This window comes from Ovis aries, chromosome X, assembly GCF_016772045.2.
Source record: "Ovis aries strain OAR_USU_Benz2616 breed Rambouillet chromosome X, ARS-UI_Ramb_v3.0, whole genome shotgun sequence".
NCBI classification, from domain to species: domain Eukaryota; kingdom Metazoa; phylum Chordata; class Mammalia; order Artiodactyla; family Bovidae; genus Ovis; species Ovis aries.
The window spans coordinates 4793058-4810980 of NC_056080.1; the positions used below are offsets into that span (position 1 = coordinate 4793058).

The 17923-nt window shown below is 43.2% G+C and overlaps 1 long non-coding RNA gene across 1 annotated transcript; it reads right to left on the reverse strand.

Moving 5' to 3' along the window:
• Positions 1–1181: 1181 nt before the first annotated feature.
• On the reverse strand, positions 1182–8556 carry LOC114111318 (uncharacterized). Its single transcript, XR_003587399.3, has 3 exons — positions 8423–8556; positions 4779–4877; positions 1182–1397 (listed from the first exon to the last, which is right to left on the reverse strand). It is a non-coding gene; the product is annotated as an uncharacterized LOC114111318 (long non-coding RNA).
• Positions 8557–17923: the final 9367 nt, after the last annotated feature.

Here is a 17923-nt window from a genome sequence, read left to right on the forward strand (position 1 = left end):
CCATCCTAAAGGAAATCAGTCCTGGGTGTTCATTGAAAAGACTTATGCTGAAGCTGCAACTCCAATCCTTTGGCTACCTGATGCAAAGAACTCATTCATTTGAAAATATCCTGATGTTGGGAAAGACTGAGGGCAGGAGGAGAAGGGGATGACAGAGGATGAGATGGTTGGATGGCATCAGCAACTCAAAGGACATGAGTTTGGGTAGGCTTCGGGAGTTGGTGATGGACAGGGAGGCCTAGCATGCTGCAGTTCATGGGGTCACAAAGAGCTGGACATGACTGAGCGACTGCACTAAACTGAACTGAAGCCATGGAAAGATTCATTACTGGTTTCTTTGACAATGGCCAGCTAGCTGTAGCCCATTTGGAGGCCATGTGTATATAGAATCTGAAACATTTATTCTGTTATGTTACTTCTAGTATTATTTTCCCAGCTCTTAGCTCAAATATCAGAGCTGTGGCCCCAACCCTTGGAATCAGTGCTATATCTTGAGGGGCTAGTTCCTGTAGTCTGCAAACAGCTCGACCACCGTGGGAAGCTGACCAGTGTGTTCTGCCCATGACCGTGGGAATGCCACTCCTCGGAAATCCTAGCATCCACAGGTGTTGGAAACATAAGAGGCTCTAAGACCATCTTTAAATGTTATGAAGACTCACAACCTCTTGACTGTGCTGTCAGTCATCTGGTACCTGTGAACACTGCCCTGAGTCGTGGTCCTACGAATTGACCAAGGCTCCAGGGCTGCTCCACCTTTGATTCCCAGTGACCCAAAGGTCAAGGAGTGTCCGTCCTTCAGCTCAACTGCAGAAGTGCTGGTGCTCTCAGAATACACATTTTTCCTCAGTTGTGGCCTGTGCCTTCTTACGCTTCCTCTTTAGGAAGCTCAGAGACTGGAATACAGGTTCCCATCCTGTTATGAGATGCTCTCTAGGGATGTGTTTCTTGACCAGACTGCCCCCTCCCACTGCAGTATGAGAATCAGAACCCTGTCCCCTGACCCTTGATTGCTTAGTCCTTTTTCTCCTTCTCCCCTGGGCACCTCTAAGACATCTCTATTTACCCCATCATTGTCTGTGGTGGGACAGCTAACCTATTCAAGGCATGTTTCTGGATGGTTAAATTTAATGTGTGTTTTTGTGTGTTAGAAAACAGGGGCTTTTGGAACAAACCTACGTAAGTTGACTGTAAATTAACCAATTTATTTAAACCTTCAAAAATCAAATCCCACCAGACCAGTCACATGATTAGTGACCAACCAGGAGAGATGAGATGGGAAAGGGAGTATGAGCATGAAGAGAGAAGGATGACGTTGATGAGGAACCAGGAAGATCGTCTTTGTGTTGTTGATCTTGATTCTGTGCAGAAAAGGACCTGTCTTGTCTCGGGGACTCTTTCTGTAGGTGAATAAAATAGGACCAAAAGTTTAGTAGAGGCGATTGTGAGATGTCTGACAAGGGTGAGCCTCAGGCAGTAGGCTGCCCAGGGTACAGGGAGCTGCTAGCTGATCCAATGTTAGAATCCTGGTGGACCTCAGGACTCCACACCTCTGTGCTGTGGGAGTCTGTGTGGAATTTTCCCAAGGATGTACTTACTTGGCGGACTTTCCCACTTGGCTGTATTCTAGGAGCTATGATTTCAGAAGGCACATTCATTCTCTGTGATGGGAGCATATGCCTTAAATCTCATAATTTTTTTCCTTTGTGGCTTCAAGAATCAATTTATTAATTTTTATTTTATAGTGGAGTATAGTTGATTCATAATATTGTATTAGTTTCAGGGGTACAGCAAACTGAATACCAATACAATGTATTTATAAATACAACTGTATTTATACTAATACAATGTGTGGTTTCTATGGACATGCATTAATATCTTTTCTTACTTAAATTCCTTTCCTATTTAGGGTTTTCAGAGCATTTCACATAGATTCCTGTGCTCTACAGTTGAAAGTTCTTGTCTATCCATCCTGTATATAATAGATTATATCTGCCAACCCCAAACTCACCTCCCTTCTCTCCCCAACCCTCTTCTCCTTGGCAACCACAAGTCTGTTCTCCATGTCTGTGAGTCTATGTATCTTTTGTAAACAAGTTCCTCTGTGTCATATTATAGATTCCGCATGTAAGTGATGTCGAGTGCTATTTATCTTTCCCTTTTGACTTGCTACACTAGGAGTGACAATATCTAGGTCCATCCATGTTGGTGCCCATGCATGATTTCATTCATTTTTATGTCTGAGTGACATTCCATTGAATATATACAGCACCTCTTTCTTATCATACTCACCTGGAAGCTAATGTTCTTCTTTGCTTTTTTTCTTTCATGTTTTAATTCAACAAAAAATTAAAATTCACACTTCACCTTAGATCCGTGTCATTTTCTGAGGCTGATTTGTTTAGAAAGTTTAAAGATCTCAGTTTAAGAAAATCAGCCTCTGATGGGGGATAGAATTCAAATGTATGTTTCAGAGAGTGTGGCTGGAAGGTCTTTTGGTTCTGTGAGAATCATGAGAGATTAAACAATGGTCTTGCAAGAAAAAACAAAAAAAGAGTTGTGTTTAATCCTGATTTCCCAGGAGGAGGGAAGTGTATGGACAACCATGAGGTCAGGACTGATGGGAACATTAATTAGTTTCCCCCAACTTGTGGGGATTCCTGCGTCTCTCTGATGACTCTGGTCTGCACGATTTCTGCAGCATAAAGCTCTCTCAGCATTAATCAATCAACCAATTGACACTTTAAAATGGCCCCAGAGACAGGAAACCAGCTACTGTGACAAAGTTCTCTAGCGACAGAATGTAAGCTGTTGGGCAAATATATATATATATATATATATATATATATATATATATATATAACCTACAAAAATTGGCAGGTATGAAATCACCAAGTGTCCTTATGGATTTATTACTGGAACAATATTCAGTTCAGTTCAGTCTGTCAGTCATGTCCGACTCTTTACAACCCCATGAACCGCAGCAGGCCAGGCCTCCCTGTCCATCACCAACTCCCAGAGTTTACCCAAACTCATACCCACTGAGTTGGTGATGTCATCTAACCACCTCATCATCTGTCATCCCTTCTCCTCCTCCCTTCAATCTTTCCCAGCGTCAGGGTTGATGAAGGTGAAAGAGGAGAGAGAAAAAGTTGTCTGAAAGCTCAACATTCAGAAAACTAAGATCATGGCATCCAGTCCCATCACTTCATGACAAACTGATTAGAAAACAGTGGAAAAAGTGGCTGACTTTATTTTGAGGGGTTCCAAAATCACTGTAGGTGGTGATTGCAGCCATGAAATTAAAAGATGCTTACTCCTTTGAAGGAAAGTTATGACCAACCTAGACAGCATATTAAAAAGCAGAGACATTATTTTGTCAAAAAAATGTCCATATAGTCGAGGCTATGGTTTTTCCAGTGGCCATGTATGGATGTGAGATTTGGACCATAAAGAAAGCTGAGTGCTGAAGAATTGCTACTTTTTAACTGTGGTGTTGGAGAAGACTCTTGAGAGTCCCTTGGACTGCAAGGAGATCCAACCAGTCCATCGTGAGGGAAATCAGTCCTGAATGTTCATTGGAATGACTAATGTTGAAGCTGAAACTCCAATATTTGGCCGACTTTATTTTTCTGGGCTCCAAAACCACTGCAGATGGTGATTGCAGCCATGAAATTGAAAGATGCTTACTCCTTGGAAGGAAAGTTATGACCAACATAGATAGCATATTCAAAAACAGAGACATTACTTCGCCGACTAAGGTCCATCTAGTCAAGGCTATGGTTTTTCCTGTGGTCATGTATGGATGTGAGAGTTGGACTGTGAAGAAGGCTGAGCGCCGAAGAATTGATGCTTTTGAACTGTGGTGTTGGAGAAGACTCTTGAGAGTCCCTTGGACTGCAAGGAGATCCAACCAGTCCATTCTGAAAGAGATCAGCCCTGGGATTTCTTCGGAAGAAATGATGCTGAAGCTGAAACTCCAGTACTTTGGCCACCTCATGCGAAGACTTGACTCATTGGAAAAGACTGATGCTTGGAAGGATTGGGGGCAGGAGAAGAAGGGGACGACAGAGGATGAGATGGCTGGATGGCATCACTGATTTGATGAATGTGAGTCTGAGGGAACTCCAGGAGTTGGTGCTGGACAGGGAGGCCTGGCGCGCTGCAGTTCATGGGGTCGCAAAGAGTCAGACACGACTGAGCAACTGAACTGAACTGAACTGTGAGAGTTGAACTGTAAAGATAAGTGATCACATAAAAATTGATGCTTTTGAATTGTGCTGTTGGAGAAGACTCTTGAGAGTCCCTTGGACTGCAAGGAGATCCAGCCAGTCCATCCTAAGGGAAATCAGTCTTCCATGTTCATTGGAAGGACTGATGTTGAAGCTGAAACTCCAATATTTTGGCCATCTGATGAGAAGAGCTGACTCATTTGAAAAGACCCAAACAATATTAGTAACAGACTATTTTCACTTATACTAGGGTGTTGAAATCCATAGTCCACAGGAAATATACTCATCTGTTGGGGGATCTAAAGGACAGGATAAAAAATATCCACCAATTACTACCATTCCCCAGTGTTTCTAAAGCTATTTTCTGTTTTAGGTTTGTTTTTTTGTTGGTTTTTTTGTTGTTGTTTTGTTTTGTTTTGTTTTTTCCAAGGAGGAGATTATATGAAAGATTATTTATGCAGAAAGAAATTTTGAATAAGTTGATTTGTTTGATAGTATATTTTCTTATCAGGTGAATGATATCTTTAGGAAAAACTATAATTCCACTACCACTGTCGATGAACTTCACGGTATCTTTCCATTTAATCCCTTTTGCTTCTATCAGCTCACAGAACTTCTCCCAGGCTTCTGCTCCAATATTTACTTTCACTGAAAAACATGACACAGAAAGCAGAATTTTCCCCTTTTACAACCAGTAGAAATTTCTGAATACCAAACAAGAAGTTGAGCATGCAAGTCACACTTGTTATGAAGTAAGCCTCATACAGTTACCATTTCCATGACACAGATGCTGTCTGTCTTAAGAATTACTCCCTGTCCAACTCTGTAACTAGGTCCCCCCCAGCGTAAACAGTAGGACCTCAAAACTTACAAGAGCTCCCCGAATTTGGGGCCTACTTCTCCTTAATCAACTTCCTAGTTATCTGTACCTGCCACTCAGGTAACGTTCTGGTCCCTAATGTATAGGAAACAGGGTTCCTCCCTGACAGACACTCTCCACGTCGGACAGTAAAACGGGAGACGATCTGTGCTTTACTTACTCCACTGTTCCACCCAATTCCTTTCCTGAAAGAGACACGTGTTATGTTAGTAGCATTCACACCTCGCACTGCTTCTTTGTGGTTATTTGGGCTGTTTGTAATGTTTGTAAGAACACTGCATTCGAAAATCTAGCAGGACAAAGATGTACCATAAAAGTTTCTTTTCCAAGGCTTAGAGTGTATTGGGAAACTGGTATAAAATGAAAAAATTGAGAATTAGACTCATTGTCAGTTCAGTTCACTTCACTCTCAGTCGTGTCCGACTCTGTGACCCCACGAACCTCAGCACGCCAGGCCTCCTTGTCCATCATCAACACCAGGAGTTCACCCAAACCCATGTCCATTGAGTCGGTGATGCCATCCAACCATCTCATCCTCTGTCCAGACACCCTGGAATGCAAAATCAAGTGGGCCTTAGGAAGCATCACTATGAGCAAAGCTAGTGGAGGTGATGGAATTCCAGTTGAGCTATTTCCAATCCTAAAAGATGACGCTGTGAAAGTGCTGCACTCAATATGCCAGCAAACCTGGAAAACTCAGCAGTGGCCACAGGACTGGAAAAGGTCTGTTTTCATTCTAATCCCAAGAGAAGGCAATGCCAAGGAATACTCAAACTACCGCACAATTGCACTCATTTCACACGCTAGTAAAGTAATGCTCAAAGTTCTCCAAGCCAGACTTCAGCAATACGTGAATCATGAACTTGTAGTTCAAGCTGGGTTTAGAAAAGGCAGAGAAACCAGAGGCCAAATTGCCAACATCCGCTGAATCATGGAAAAAGCAAGAGAGTTTCAGAAAATATCAACTTCCGCTTTATTGACTATGCCAAAACTTTTGACTGTGTGGATCACAGCAAACTGTGGAAAATTCTGAAAGAGATGGGAATACCAGACCACCTGACCTGCCTCTTGAGAAATCTGTATGCAGGTCAGGAAGCAACAGTTAGAACTGGACATGGAACAACAGACTGGATCCAAATCAGGAAAGGAGTACGTCAAGGCTGTATATTGTCACCCTGCTTATTTAACTTATATGCAGAATACATCATGAGAAATGCTGGACTAGATGAAGCACTTGCTGGAATCAAGATTGCTGGGAAAAATATCAATAACCTCAAATATGTAGATGACATCACCCTTATGGCAGGAAATGAAGAAGAACTAAAGAGCCTCTTGATGAAAATGAAAGAGACAAGTGAAAAAGTTGACTTAAAACTCAGCATTCACAAAACTAAGGTTGTGGCATCCGGTCCCATCACTTCATGGCAAATAGATGGGGAAACAATATAAATAGTGACAGATGTTATTTTGGGGGTCTCCAAAATCACTGCAAATAGTGAATGTAGCCATGAAATTAAAAGACACTTGCTGCTTGGAAGAAAAGCTTGACCAACCTAGACAGCATATGAGAAAGTAGAGACATTACTTTGCCAACAATGGTCCGTCTAGTCAAGGCTATGATTTTTCCAGTGGTCATGTATGGATGTGAGAGTTGAACTATAAAGAAAGCTGTGCGCCTAAGAGTTGATGCTTTTGAACTGTGGTGTTGGAGACGACTCTTGAGAGTCCCTTGGACTGCAAGGAGATCCAGCCAGTCCATCCTAAAGGAGATCAGTCCTAAATATTCATTGGAAGGACTGATGCTGAAGCTGAAACTCCAATATTTTGGCCACCTGATGTGAAGAGCTGATTCATTTGAAAAGACCCTGATGCTGGGAAAAATTGAGGGCAGGAGGAGAAGGAGACGACAGAGGATGAGATGGTTGGATGGCATCACTGACTCAATGGACATGGGTTTAGGTGGACTCTGGGAGTTAGTGATGGACAGGGAGGCCTGGAGTGCTGTGGTTCATGGGGTCTCAAAGAGTCAGACAGAACCAAATTAACTTAGGAAGCCAGCAAGCATACTATCAAATATATACATATATGATATATAATATTTAAACATATGTATTTTTGTATATCCATAAGTCACTCTCTCAAAGCAGAAACTTATTTTTTGTGAATGTTTTTATTCCTCCAGATATATCCTTGAGGTTGCATGTTCTTAGTAAACCATCTGCAGTGTAGTGGGCATTCCCTGAGTGGTCCTTGGGGCTGAATTGTTAATAAACTCAGTGGTGATGAAACCTCCCATGAGGATGCTCCGAGGGTAGAGCTCACTGTGTGCACTAAACCCACTGTGTGCTCTCCGCCCCACCCCCCACCACCACTACCACTGGCTTCTGTGCTCAGTGGGAACCGGTCTCTTACAAATTCCACAGGAAGATGTCAAGCCCCTGGTGGGGACTGTGGGCTCCAGGACACGAGCCTCTCCCCACTGCCGTGTCCCACTTCTCTTTAATGAGTTGAAGCCAGTGGAGCTTCTGGGACTTGCCTCTAGGCTAAGGCTCCAGGACATTCCCTGGAGGCTCACAGGGGACCTGTCCCCCCAGCTCAGATACCCTGCTCAGCCCCACAGTTCAGGGTGTCCTGCTCTCAACATCACCCAGAGAGCTCCCTGCAGACGGGGAAGAAACACCCCCTCCCTCAGGCTCAGAGTTTATAGATGTTTTCCTTCTGGGTTATTTTTCCTTTCTTGACCCAGAGATAGATGTCCACTGTGCCCTTTTCATCATCAAACACGACATCGCACACGTAAACCCTGAATGGTGCATTGATGTGTTGTGGGTAAATGTTGGGTCAGTGGATGCAATATACAGACTTCTCCAGTCTCTTGAAAACTAAAAGTAAAATCCCCCTTAGAAAATTAGTCTTTGTCTTTTTATTTCATCCAGCATGAGCTTCCCACCCGTTCTGCAAATCAGCACCCATTGTCTAAATTCAATGAAGACAGAAGGATTTACAAAATAACGTAGAAATCAAAATCAGAGTAAAAGAAGGAATGGAGACATTTCTGAAACAGCTTGAGCTCTGATGTCAAATGCTCACTCCAACAGCTCTCTTTCTCTGTTATAAGAGCAGGAAAAAATGCATGAGAGTCAATACACAGTAGAGATGAGGCAGACCCCAAACAGCAGAGGTCTAGAGCCACTGACTGGAACAAAGTTGAGTTGAAGGGACACAACTTGCCTATGGATCAACATAACAAAACCAGAAAATGTACACACACACACACCCAAGACCTCCTCCCAGAGCAGAGCTTCCCTGGTACCTCTGAGAAACTTTGCTCAGCTTCCTTTTCTTGGGTGGCACAAACCAGACCAAGGAGAAGAGTGAGGAAGAGAGCCTTCATCTCGTGTCTCCTGTGGTCCCTCTCCTGTCGAGGCTGAGGGTGTCCCAGAGGTTGGAAAGGGTGGGAATTGGTGCCACCTTTAACAGGATCGTTATGTCGGCTTGATGTCATGAACCAATGGTTGTTCCTCCTAAGACCAAGGTTACACAGGAGTCGTCGTCAATATCCTGCTTTGCATGGATGAACTTTCATGACATTTTGTATTTGAATCATGCAGATTGCTTTAGGAGAAGGTTGAATGAATCTTGACAGTTGACCTTTAGAGTGACTGAGAAATCACAATACACTTCCCGTATTTCAAGTCAGGAAGATTTATTTTCCTTTGCGTCTTGAGATCCAAAACGGGATAAACTGTCCAGGACACACACCTCCCGCTCCTGCGTTATTTCATCTTGTTTCCTTAACATTGAGGAAGTGGTTTAAAACTTACTTTCTTAGAGTAAAACTGAGTGTGTGGTTTCATGAACTTAAATGATTTCCCGAGAGAACCTTAGAAAGCCCCTTACTTCTCTGAAGTGAGGAGGATATCAGCACAAAGTTAATCACCTCCTCCTGCCCCAGAGCAGGCTCTGTTCTCCTTATAACTAAGAGCATGATCGGAGCAGTGCCCCTTAATGTGCTCTGAAAGGATATGTCAGCAACGCATTTTCATCTCTCCCTTTGAAGACACCCCTTTAGCCATCCCATCTGTAATGTATCACTTACTCATTGACTTAGTTGTTTCTCAGGCAAGGGAGAAAGCAACACAGCAGTTCTTGTAATTTCTAGAATTTTGAAGGAAGAAAAGAATTTCCTAACTCTAAATACCCTTGCAGCTCAGCTGGTCAAGAATCCGCCTGCAGTGTGGGAGACCTGGGTTTGATCCCTGGGTTGGGAAGATCCCCTGGAGAAGGGAAAGGCTACCCACTCCAGTATTCTGGCCTGGAGAGTTCCGTGGACTATATAGCCCATGGGGTGACAAAGTGTCGGACACGACTGAGCCGCTAACACTTTCACTTTACAAATACCTAGTTAGTTTCAAGGTCACTTTGAAACAGTCAAAGAATCTGTTCTTTATAATTTTTCTCAACAGGTGATCTTAGTTCCCTGACTAGGGATGAAACCAGCACCTTCTTCAGTGGAAGTGTGGAGTCTTAACCCTGAACCACCAGGGCACTCCTGATTCAGGCTGTTTCTTGGTGGTGGGCGGAGTCGGGGTGGTGTTTTTCATGGGCAGATTTGGGCAAGCCTGTGTGCAACAGGGGCAATGCTTGCTGAAAAGAAGGACCAAAGGAACTGTTAAGAACCCTGAATCCAGAGCCATGTCCAAGGTTCATTAGTCACATGCATGGGAGTGTGGGTTTGAAAGAAGAGGTCCCAGTCAGCACTGTCCAGTCGACAAGGAAGAAGGCTCTAGAAAGCCTGAGGTCACTGGCCCAGTTGTGTTTAGAAGACACCCTACACCCTGACTGTGATTTCCCTGAGACCCGTGGTGACAAGGAAAGAGACATCAAGGTTCAGGTAGCCAAATGACAGCGTTTGTCCCTCACTGATGTCTGACTCTTTGCAACCCCATGGACCGTAGCCCACCAGACTCCTCTGCCCATGTGATTCTCCAGGCAAGAATACCGGAGTGGGCTGCCATTCCCTTCTTCAAGGGAAAAAGGAATCGAACCTGGGTCTCCTGCATTGCAGGCGGATTCTTTGCCATTAAATCCACAGGGAAGCCCAGTTAGATAAACTAGAATGTATAAGCATGGAAGGAAGACCTCTGTCTCGTTCTCTAGGAATACCCACTTAGAAGCAGGATAACACAGAGTAGGAATTCCTCAGAAATAGTCTCTCAGGTTGTACATTTCAACATAGCTTCCAAAGGTACCTCGTTAGTGTGACTCAGGACAGATTTACAATTTTCCAGTAAATGTCAGAGAAACACTTTGAGGTGGACATAGGCCAAGCAAAGGGTAAACACTCCATGTGAGCAGAGGAGGTTATATCTGTACTCTATCTCAAGGTTTCCTGATAGAAATCCTCACCACTCAGAGCTTCCTTTGAGCTTGTATTTCCATTGAGGACCCCTCGAAGCTCTCCAGGTGGAGAGGAAAAGAGAGATGTGAAAAAAAAGAGAAGTGACATGTCCATTATGTTCCTCAGTTCAGTTCAGTTCAGTTCAGTCGTTCAGTCATATCCAACTCTTTGCGACCCCATGAATTGCAGCACGCCAGGCCCCCCTGACTAGTCAAGGCTATGGTTTTTCCTGTGGTCATGTATGGATGTGAGAGTTGGACTGTGAAGAAGGTTGAGCACCAAAGAATTGATGCTTTTGAACTGTGGTGTTGGAGAAGACTCTTGAGAGTCCCTTGGACTGCAAGGAGATCCAACCAGTCCATCCTAAAGGAGACCATCCCTCGGTGTTCTTTGGAAAGAATGATGCTGAAGCCGAAACTCCAGTACTGTGGCCACCTCATGCGAAGAGTTGACTCATTGGAAAAGACTCTGATGCTGGGAGGGATTGGGGGCAGGAGGAGAAGGGGACGACACAGGATGAGATGGCTGGATGGCATCACAGATTCGATGGACATGAGTCTGAGTGAACTCCGGGAGTTGGTGATGGACAGGGAGGCCTGGCGCACTGCGATTCATGGGGTTGCAAAGAGTCAGACACGACTGAGCAACTGAACTGAACTGAACTGAGTGACTACATAACATCCAGCTGAAGACTAGCAGGGCGGTACTCTTTCTGCCCTCTTCTGATGCCTATGTCAGAAGCTTTGCCTATCTCCTTTATACTTTAATAAAACTTTATTACACAAAAGCTCTGAGTGATCAAGCCTCGTCTGTGGCCCTGGATCGAATTCTCCTCTGGAGGCCAAGAATCCTGGCGTCTTTTCGTTCAGCAACAGCCTTTCATCTTTTTCTTTCATTTTTTCCTCAACAAAAAATTAAAAGCCACTTTAGCCTAGATTGCTGTTGTTTTCTGAGGCTTACTGTAGAAAGTTTAAAGAGTTCATGTTAAGAAAATCAGCTTCTGATGGGGAGTATAATTCAAATATATGTTTCAGATAGTATGGTAGGAAAGCCTTTAGGTTCTGTCAAATTCATGTGTGATTAAACACTGATCTTGCAAAATATTGAGCTCTCTTTAATCCAGTTTTCCTGGAGGAGGGATATGTGTGGACAACCTTGAGGTCAGGACTGACAGGAACAGTAATTAGTTTCCACCAGCTTGTGGGGATTCTGGCTTCTCTGTGATGACTCTGCTCTGCAAGATTCCTGCAGGTGAAGGCTTTCTCACCATAATGCCCAGCAGTAATCAACCAACCCATTTGCAATTTAATATGGCTTCAGAGAAGAGAAATTATGTAATGTAACAGAAAAAGTTCTCCAGGGATAGAATTTAAGTTGTTAGAAATAAAAAAACCATTACCTAAGAAATTCGACATGTATAAAGTCATCGTATGCCCTTATTGTGTATTTTATGGAACAACATTATTAACAAACTCTTTGCTTACATGATCTTGTTTTGGGCCTTGTCATCCACAGGGAGGACAGTCATCTGGGGGAAGATCAAAAGGACAGGGAAAAAGATCCAATGATTGCTATCATTCCACACTATTTCCAGGTTGGTTTTTATTTTTTTTCAAGTAAAGAAAGTGAAAGTGAAGTTGCACACTCGTGTCTAACTCTTCGCAACCCCATGAACTGTAGCTCACCAGGCTCCTCTGCCCATTGGATTTTCCAGGCAAGAGTATTGGAGTGGGTTGCCATTTCCTTCTCCAGGGGATCTTCCTGACCCAGGGATCCAACCTGGACATATCACATTGTAGGCAGACGCTTTACCGTCTGACTGACCAGGGAAGACAGTTCATTTCAGTTCAGTCGCTCAGTCATGTCCAGCTCTTTGCCACCCCATGAATCGCAGCACGCCAGGCTTCCCTGTCCATCACCAACTCCCGGAGTTCACTCAGACTCACGTCCATCGAGTCAGTGATGCCATCCAGCCATCTCATCCTCTGGCATCCCCTACTTCTCCTGCTCCTAATCCCTCCCAGCATCAGAGTCTTTTCCAATGAGTCAACTCTTCGCATGAGGTGGCCAAAGTACTGGAGTTTCAGCTTTAGCATCATTCCTTCCAAAGGGCTGATCTCCTTCAGAATGAACTGGTTGGATCTCCTTGCAGTCCAAGGGACTCTCAAGAGTCTTCTCCAACACCACAGTTCAAAAGCATCAATTCTTTGGTGCTCAGACTTCTTCACAGTCCAACTCTCACATCCATACATGACCACAGGAAAGCCCAGGAGAAGGAAATGGCAACCCACTCCAGTATTCTTGCCTGGAGAGTCCTGTGGCTAGAGGAGCCTGGTGGGCTGCTGTCCATAGGGTCGCACAGAGTCGGACACGACTGAAGTGACTTAGCATGCATGTATTGGAGAAAGAAATGGCAACCCACTCCAGTATTTTGTCTGGAGAATCCCAGGGACAGGGGAGCCTTGTGGGCTGCCATCTATGGGGTCGCACAGAGTCGGACACGACTGAAGCGACTTAGCAGTAGCAGCAGGGATTACATAAAAGATTATTTATGGAGAAAGAAATTGTAAATGAATTGATTCATTTCCTGATAATAGGTTTACATATTGGGTGAATATTTAGGAAAAAGTATAGTTTCATTACCAATCTCAATGAAATTCACAACATTTTCATCTTTAGTTCCTTTTTCACTTTTCAGCTTATTGAATATCTCCAAGGCTTCCTCTTCAATATCATTTACTTTAACTGAAAAGAGCATGCGGAAAGCAGAATGCTTGCCCATGAGGACCCAGGGAAATCTCTGAATGCAGAGGAAAGATTTGAAAGTCCGACTCAGATAGACCTTCACAGCTGTAAATGAAGCCCCAAACAGTTTCCATTTCCCATGACTCAGATGTCTGCGGTGGTCTATCTTAAGAATGAATCCTCATCGAACTGTGGAACTAGACCCTGCCCCCTCCCCACTGAATCAACAGCAGGACCTCAAAGATTCCCAGGAGCTCCATGCTTTGGGGGCTCCTTCCATCACAGCATGACACCAACTTGTTCCTTTACCAAATCCGCCACTCTTAGCTTATTCTGGACCCAAATAAATAGCGAAGAGGGTTCTCCCCTGACAGACACACCCTCACCATATCGCACATAGTAATGGGAGATGATTTATTCTTCAGTTAACACACCATTATACCCAGTACCTTTCTTGAAATAGACACATGTTCTTCCAATGATATTCACACCTCTCAGTGCCTCTAGGGGAGTATTTGGGCTGATGTCAATATTCATAAGAAGAATACATTTGAAAACCTGAACAGGATGAAGATTTATGATTAAAGTTCCTGCTTGAAGGCTTAGAGTACATTGAGAAGTGGGTATAAATTGAAAAAAAAAAACTGAAAGAAGTCTCAATATAACCATGGCTTGAGATTAATTGAAGTGTTAAAAAAAGAAACTGGAGAAAACCAGTATTGTAAATTTCCTCCAATTAAGAATTTTTAATGTTAAAAACCTATTTCTACTAAAACTGAGTCTCTTAATTTTTTTTAATGTCAACATATGAGAATTATTTAGAAATTTCTCATGATCTGGTCCTCCCCACCCCTAAAAACTGCTCTTTGTTGGTAGATTTCATGCCGGGGTTCTTACCTCACTGAAGATAAACACTTCGGTCCCATAGACTGCATAATGGATATTGTCACCACGTATTGATTTTATCGATAGAAGTTCTGACAATGAAAGTGTCTCGTAACAATGTTGATGTGAATATGAGGATATCATACATACCAAGCAATATGACGGCTCATGGTGTCTCTCCCCATTTTCATCCACTTTGGCAACACGCGGTACTAGAACGGTGTCGGAAGCATACGTAACTTTAAATTTCGTTATACCTTCTTCTGGGAGAGAGAGAGAAGGTACATATATAGAAACCTGGCTTTGTTGCCAGTTAGATGTATTTATTGTCAGGGAAACAGTACCTTCTGTGTTGATCTGTTTCTCTCTCCATGGATGGGTTGAAAGCTGCAGTTGTTATGATAACAAGGAAAGCAAGCAAGACTTTTTTATTCTCATCTTCTCATAAAGTCAAGCTGATATGCTTAAACTGTAGGCACATATATACCCTTTTGTTGTTCAGTCACCCAGTCATGTCCGACTCTTTGCAACCCCAAGGACTGTAGCATGACAGGCTTCCCTGTCTTTCTTCATCTCTTGGAGCTTGCTCAAACTCATGTCCATTGAGTCAGTGATGACATCTAAACATATCATCCTCTGTCATCCTCTTCTCTCCTGCTTTCAAACTTTCCCAGCATCAGGGTCTTTTCCAGTGAGTCAGCTCTTCGCATCAGGTGGCCTAAGTATTGGAGTTTCAGCTTCAGCATCAGTCCTTGCAATGAACACCCAGGACTGATTTATTTAGGATGAACTGCTTGGATCTCCTTGCAGTCCAAGGGTCTCTTAAGAGTCTTCTCCAACACCACAGTTCAAAAGCATCAATTCTTTGGCCCTCACCTTTCTTCACAGTCCAATTCTCACATCCATACATGACCACTGGAAAAACCATAGCCTTGACTAGATGGACATTTGTCAACAAAGTAATGTCTCTGCTTTTTAATATGGTGTCTAGGTTTGTCGTAGCTTTTCTTCCAAGGACAAAACATCTTTTAATTTCACAGCTGCAGCCACAAACTACAGTGATTTTGGAGCTAAAGAAAATAAAGTCTGTCACTGTTTCCACTGTTTCCCCATCTATTTGCCATGAAGTGATGGGGCCAGATGCCATGATCATCATTTTTGGAATGCTGAGTTTTAAGCCAACTTTTTCACTCTCCTTTTTCACCTTCATCAACAGGCTCTTCCGTTCCTCTTCACTTTCTGCAATAAGAGTGGTGTCAACTGCATATCTGATGTTATTGATATTTCTCCCAGCAATCTTAATTCCAGCTTGTGCTTCCTCCAGCCCAGTGTTTCTCATGATGTACTCTGCATAAAAGTTAAATAAGCAGGGTGACAATATACAGCCTTGATGTACTCCTTTCCCAATTTTGACCCAGTCCATTGTTCCATGTCAGGTTCTAATTGTTGCTTCCTGAACTGCATATAGGTTTCTCAAGAGGCAGGTCAGGTGGTCTGGCATTCCCATTCCTTTAAGAATTTTCCTTTTTTTTTTGTGATCCACACAGTCAAAGGCTTTAGCATAGTCAATGAGGCAGAAATTGATATTTTCCTGGAATTCTCTTGCTTTTTCGATGCTCTAGTGGATGTTGACACTTTGATCTAGTTCTTTTGCCTTTTCTAGATCCAGCTTGAACATCTGGGAGTTCTCGGTTCATGTACTGTTGAAGCCTGGCTTGGAGAATTACTACTTTGAGTATTACTTTGCTAGTGTGTGAAATGGCTACAATTGTACAGTAGTTTGAACACTCTTTGACATTTCCTTTCTTTGGTATTGGAATGAAAACTGACCTTTTCCTGTCCTGTGGCCACTGCTGTACTCCTTAGGCCATGTAAAATTAGTTTAGGGCCATTGTAAAGACTCTTGAGAGTCCTGTGGACTGCAAGGAGATCCAACAAGTCCATCCTAAAGGAGATCAGCCCTGGGATTTCTTTGCAAGGAATGATGCTAAAGCTGAAGCTCCAGTACTTTGGCCACCTCATGCGAAGAGTTGACTCATTGGAAAAGACTCTGATGCTGGGAGGGATTGGGGGCAGGAGGAGAAGGGGACGACAGAGGATGAGACGGCTGGATGGCATCACTGACTCAACGGGCGTGAGTCTGAGTGAACTCCAGGAGTTGGTGATGGACAGGGAGGCCTGGCGTGCTGTGATTCATGGGGTCGCAAAGAGTCGGACATGACTGAGTGACTGAACTGAACTGACTGAAAGAAGTTAGAGATGTAAATCTTAGCCAGCATTCCCATGGATTTGAACAGAAGTTGCTTTTACAGTTGAACTTAGCATGATTTCCTGGCATTAAAGTTAATCCACTGGACCTTGAATGGAATGAGATATTTAAAGGTTGTTTTTAAAAATTGAATGCAATGAACATTGGGGTACATGTGTCTCTTTCAATTCTGGTTTCCTCGGTGTGTATGCCCAGAAGTGGGATTGCAGCACTGTTTATAATAGCCAGGACATGGAAACAACCTAGATGTCCATCAGCAGATGAATGGATAAGAAAGCTGTGGTACATATACACAATGGAGTATTACTCAGCCGTTAAAAAGAATTCATTTGAATCAGTTCTGATGAGATGGATGAAACTGGAGCCGATTATACAGAGTGAAGTAAGCCAGAAAGAAAAACACCAATACAGTATACTAACACATATATATGGAATTTAGGAAGATGGCAATGACGACCCTGTATGCAAGACAGGGAAAGAGACACAGATGTGTATAACAGACTTTTGGACTCAGAGGGAGAGGGAGAGGGTGGGATGATTTGGGAGAATGACATTCTAACATGTATACTATCATGTGAATTGAATCGCCAGTCTATGTCTGACGCAGGATGCAGCATGCTTGGGGCTGGTGCATGGGGATGACCCAGAAAGATGTTATGGGGAGGGAGGTGGGAGGGGGTTCATGTTTGGGAATGCATGTAAGAATTAAAGATTTTAAAATTTAAAAAAATAAAAAACTAAAAAAAAAAAAATTGAATGCACTGATGTGCAAGCTCAAGATACACATTTGAGTTGTCAGTTCATAAGTCTGTTGTAAATTTTCTATTAGAATCGTGTGAACTACAATTCTATACATATTATTCCCATTGAGGGTCCGCATGCTCAGTCACTCAGTCATGTCTAGCTCTTCACGACTGCATGGACTATAACCCACCAGGCACTTCTGTCTAACCGAGTAACACTCAAAATTGGGAGGAGACCTCCAAACCATCTGTTTGATACTTTTGTTCATGAAAAAGTAATGTGTTTGGAAATCTTAGTGTCTGCAGCCTACTCACAGATCTGATTGGTAGTAAAACTAGAGTTCAGGGGTGTGGTGTTATCCAAGCAAGTTGTGCCAATATTTCCACCGAAACATACTCTGTTCAGTGAAACACTCATACTTACCATCAACAACATAAATGCCATCCTCCTGGGTTTTTTTCCTGTGACAGGTTTTGTTTCCCAATTTCCATTTGACCTGGAAAACAAAAGATATTCAAGGTGGGTGGTTACAATAATGAAAAATTTGACATAGAGTGATGATTCTGTTTCACCCCAGAGATTAAGTGTGAGGTGTCACTTTGGTGATTGTAAACAATGTGGTATTCCAAGAGGATATGTTCTCTAAGATGAGGTCCCTGTCTACTGACAAGGACCGCTTGTCTACACATGAAATCTGAGCCTAGGTTCCAAAGATAAGCTATAGATACAAAGCAAGCCATGCTGAGTGCTGAGGAAACATGGGGAAATCT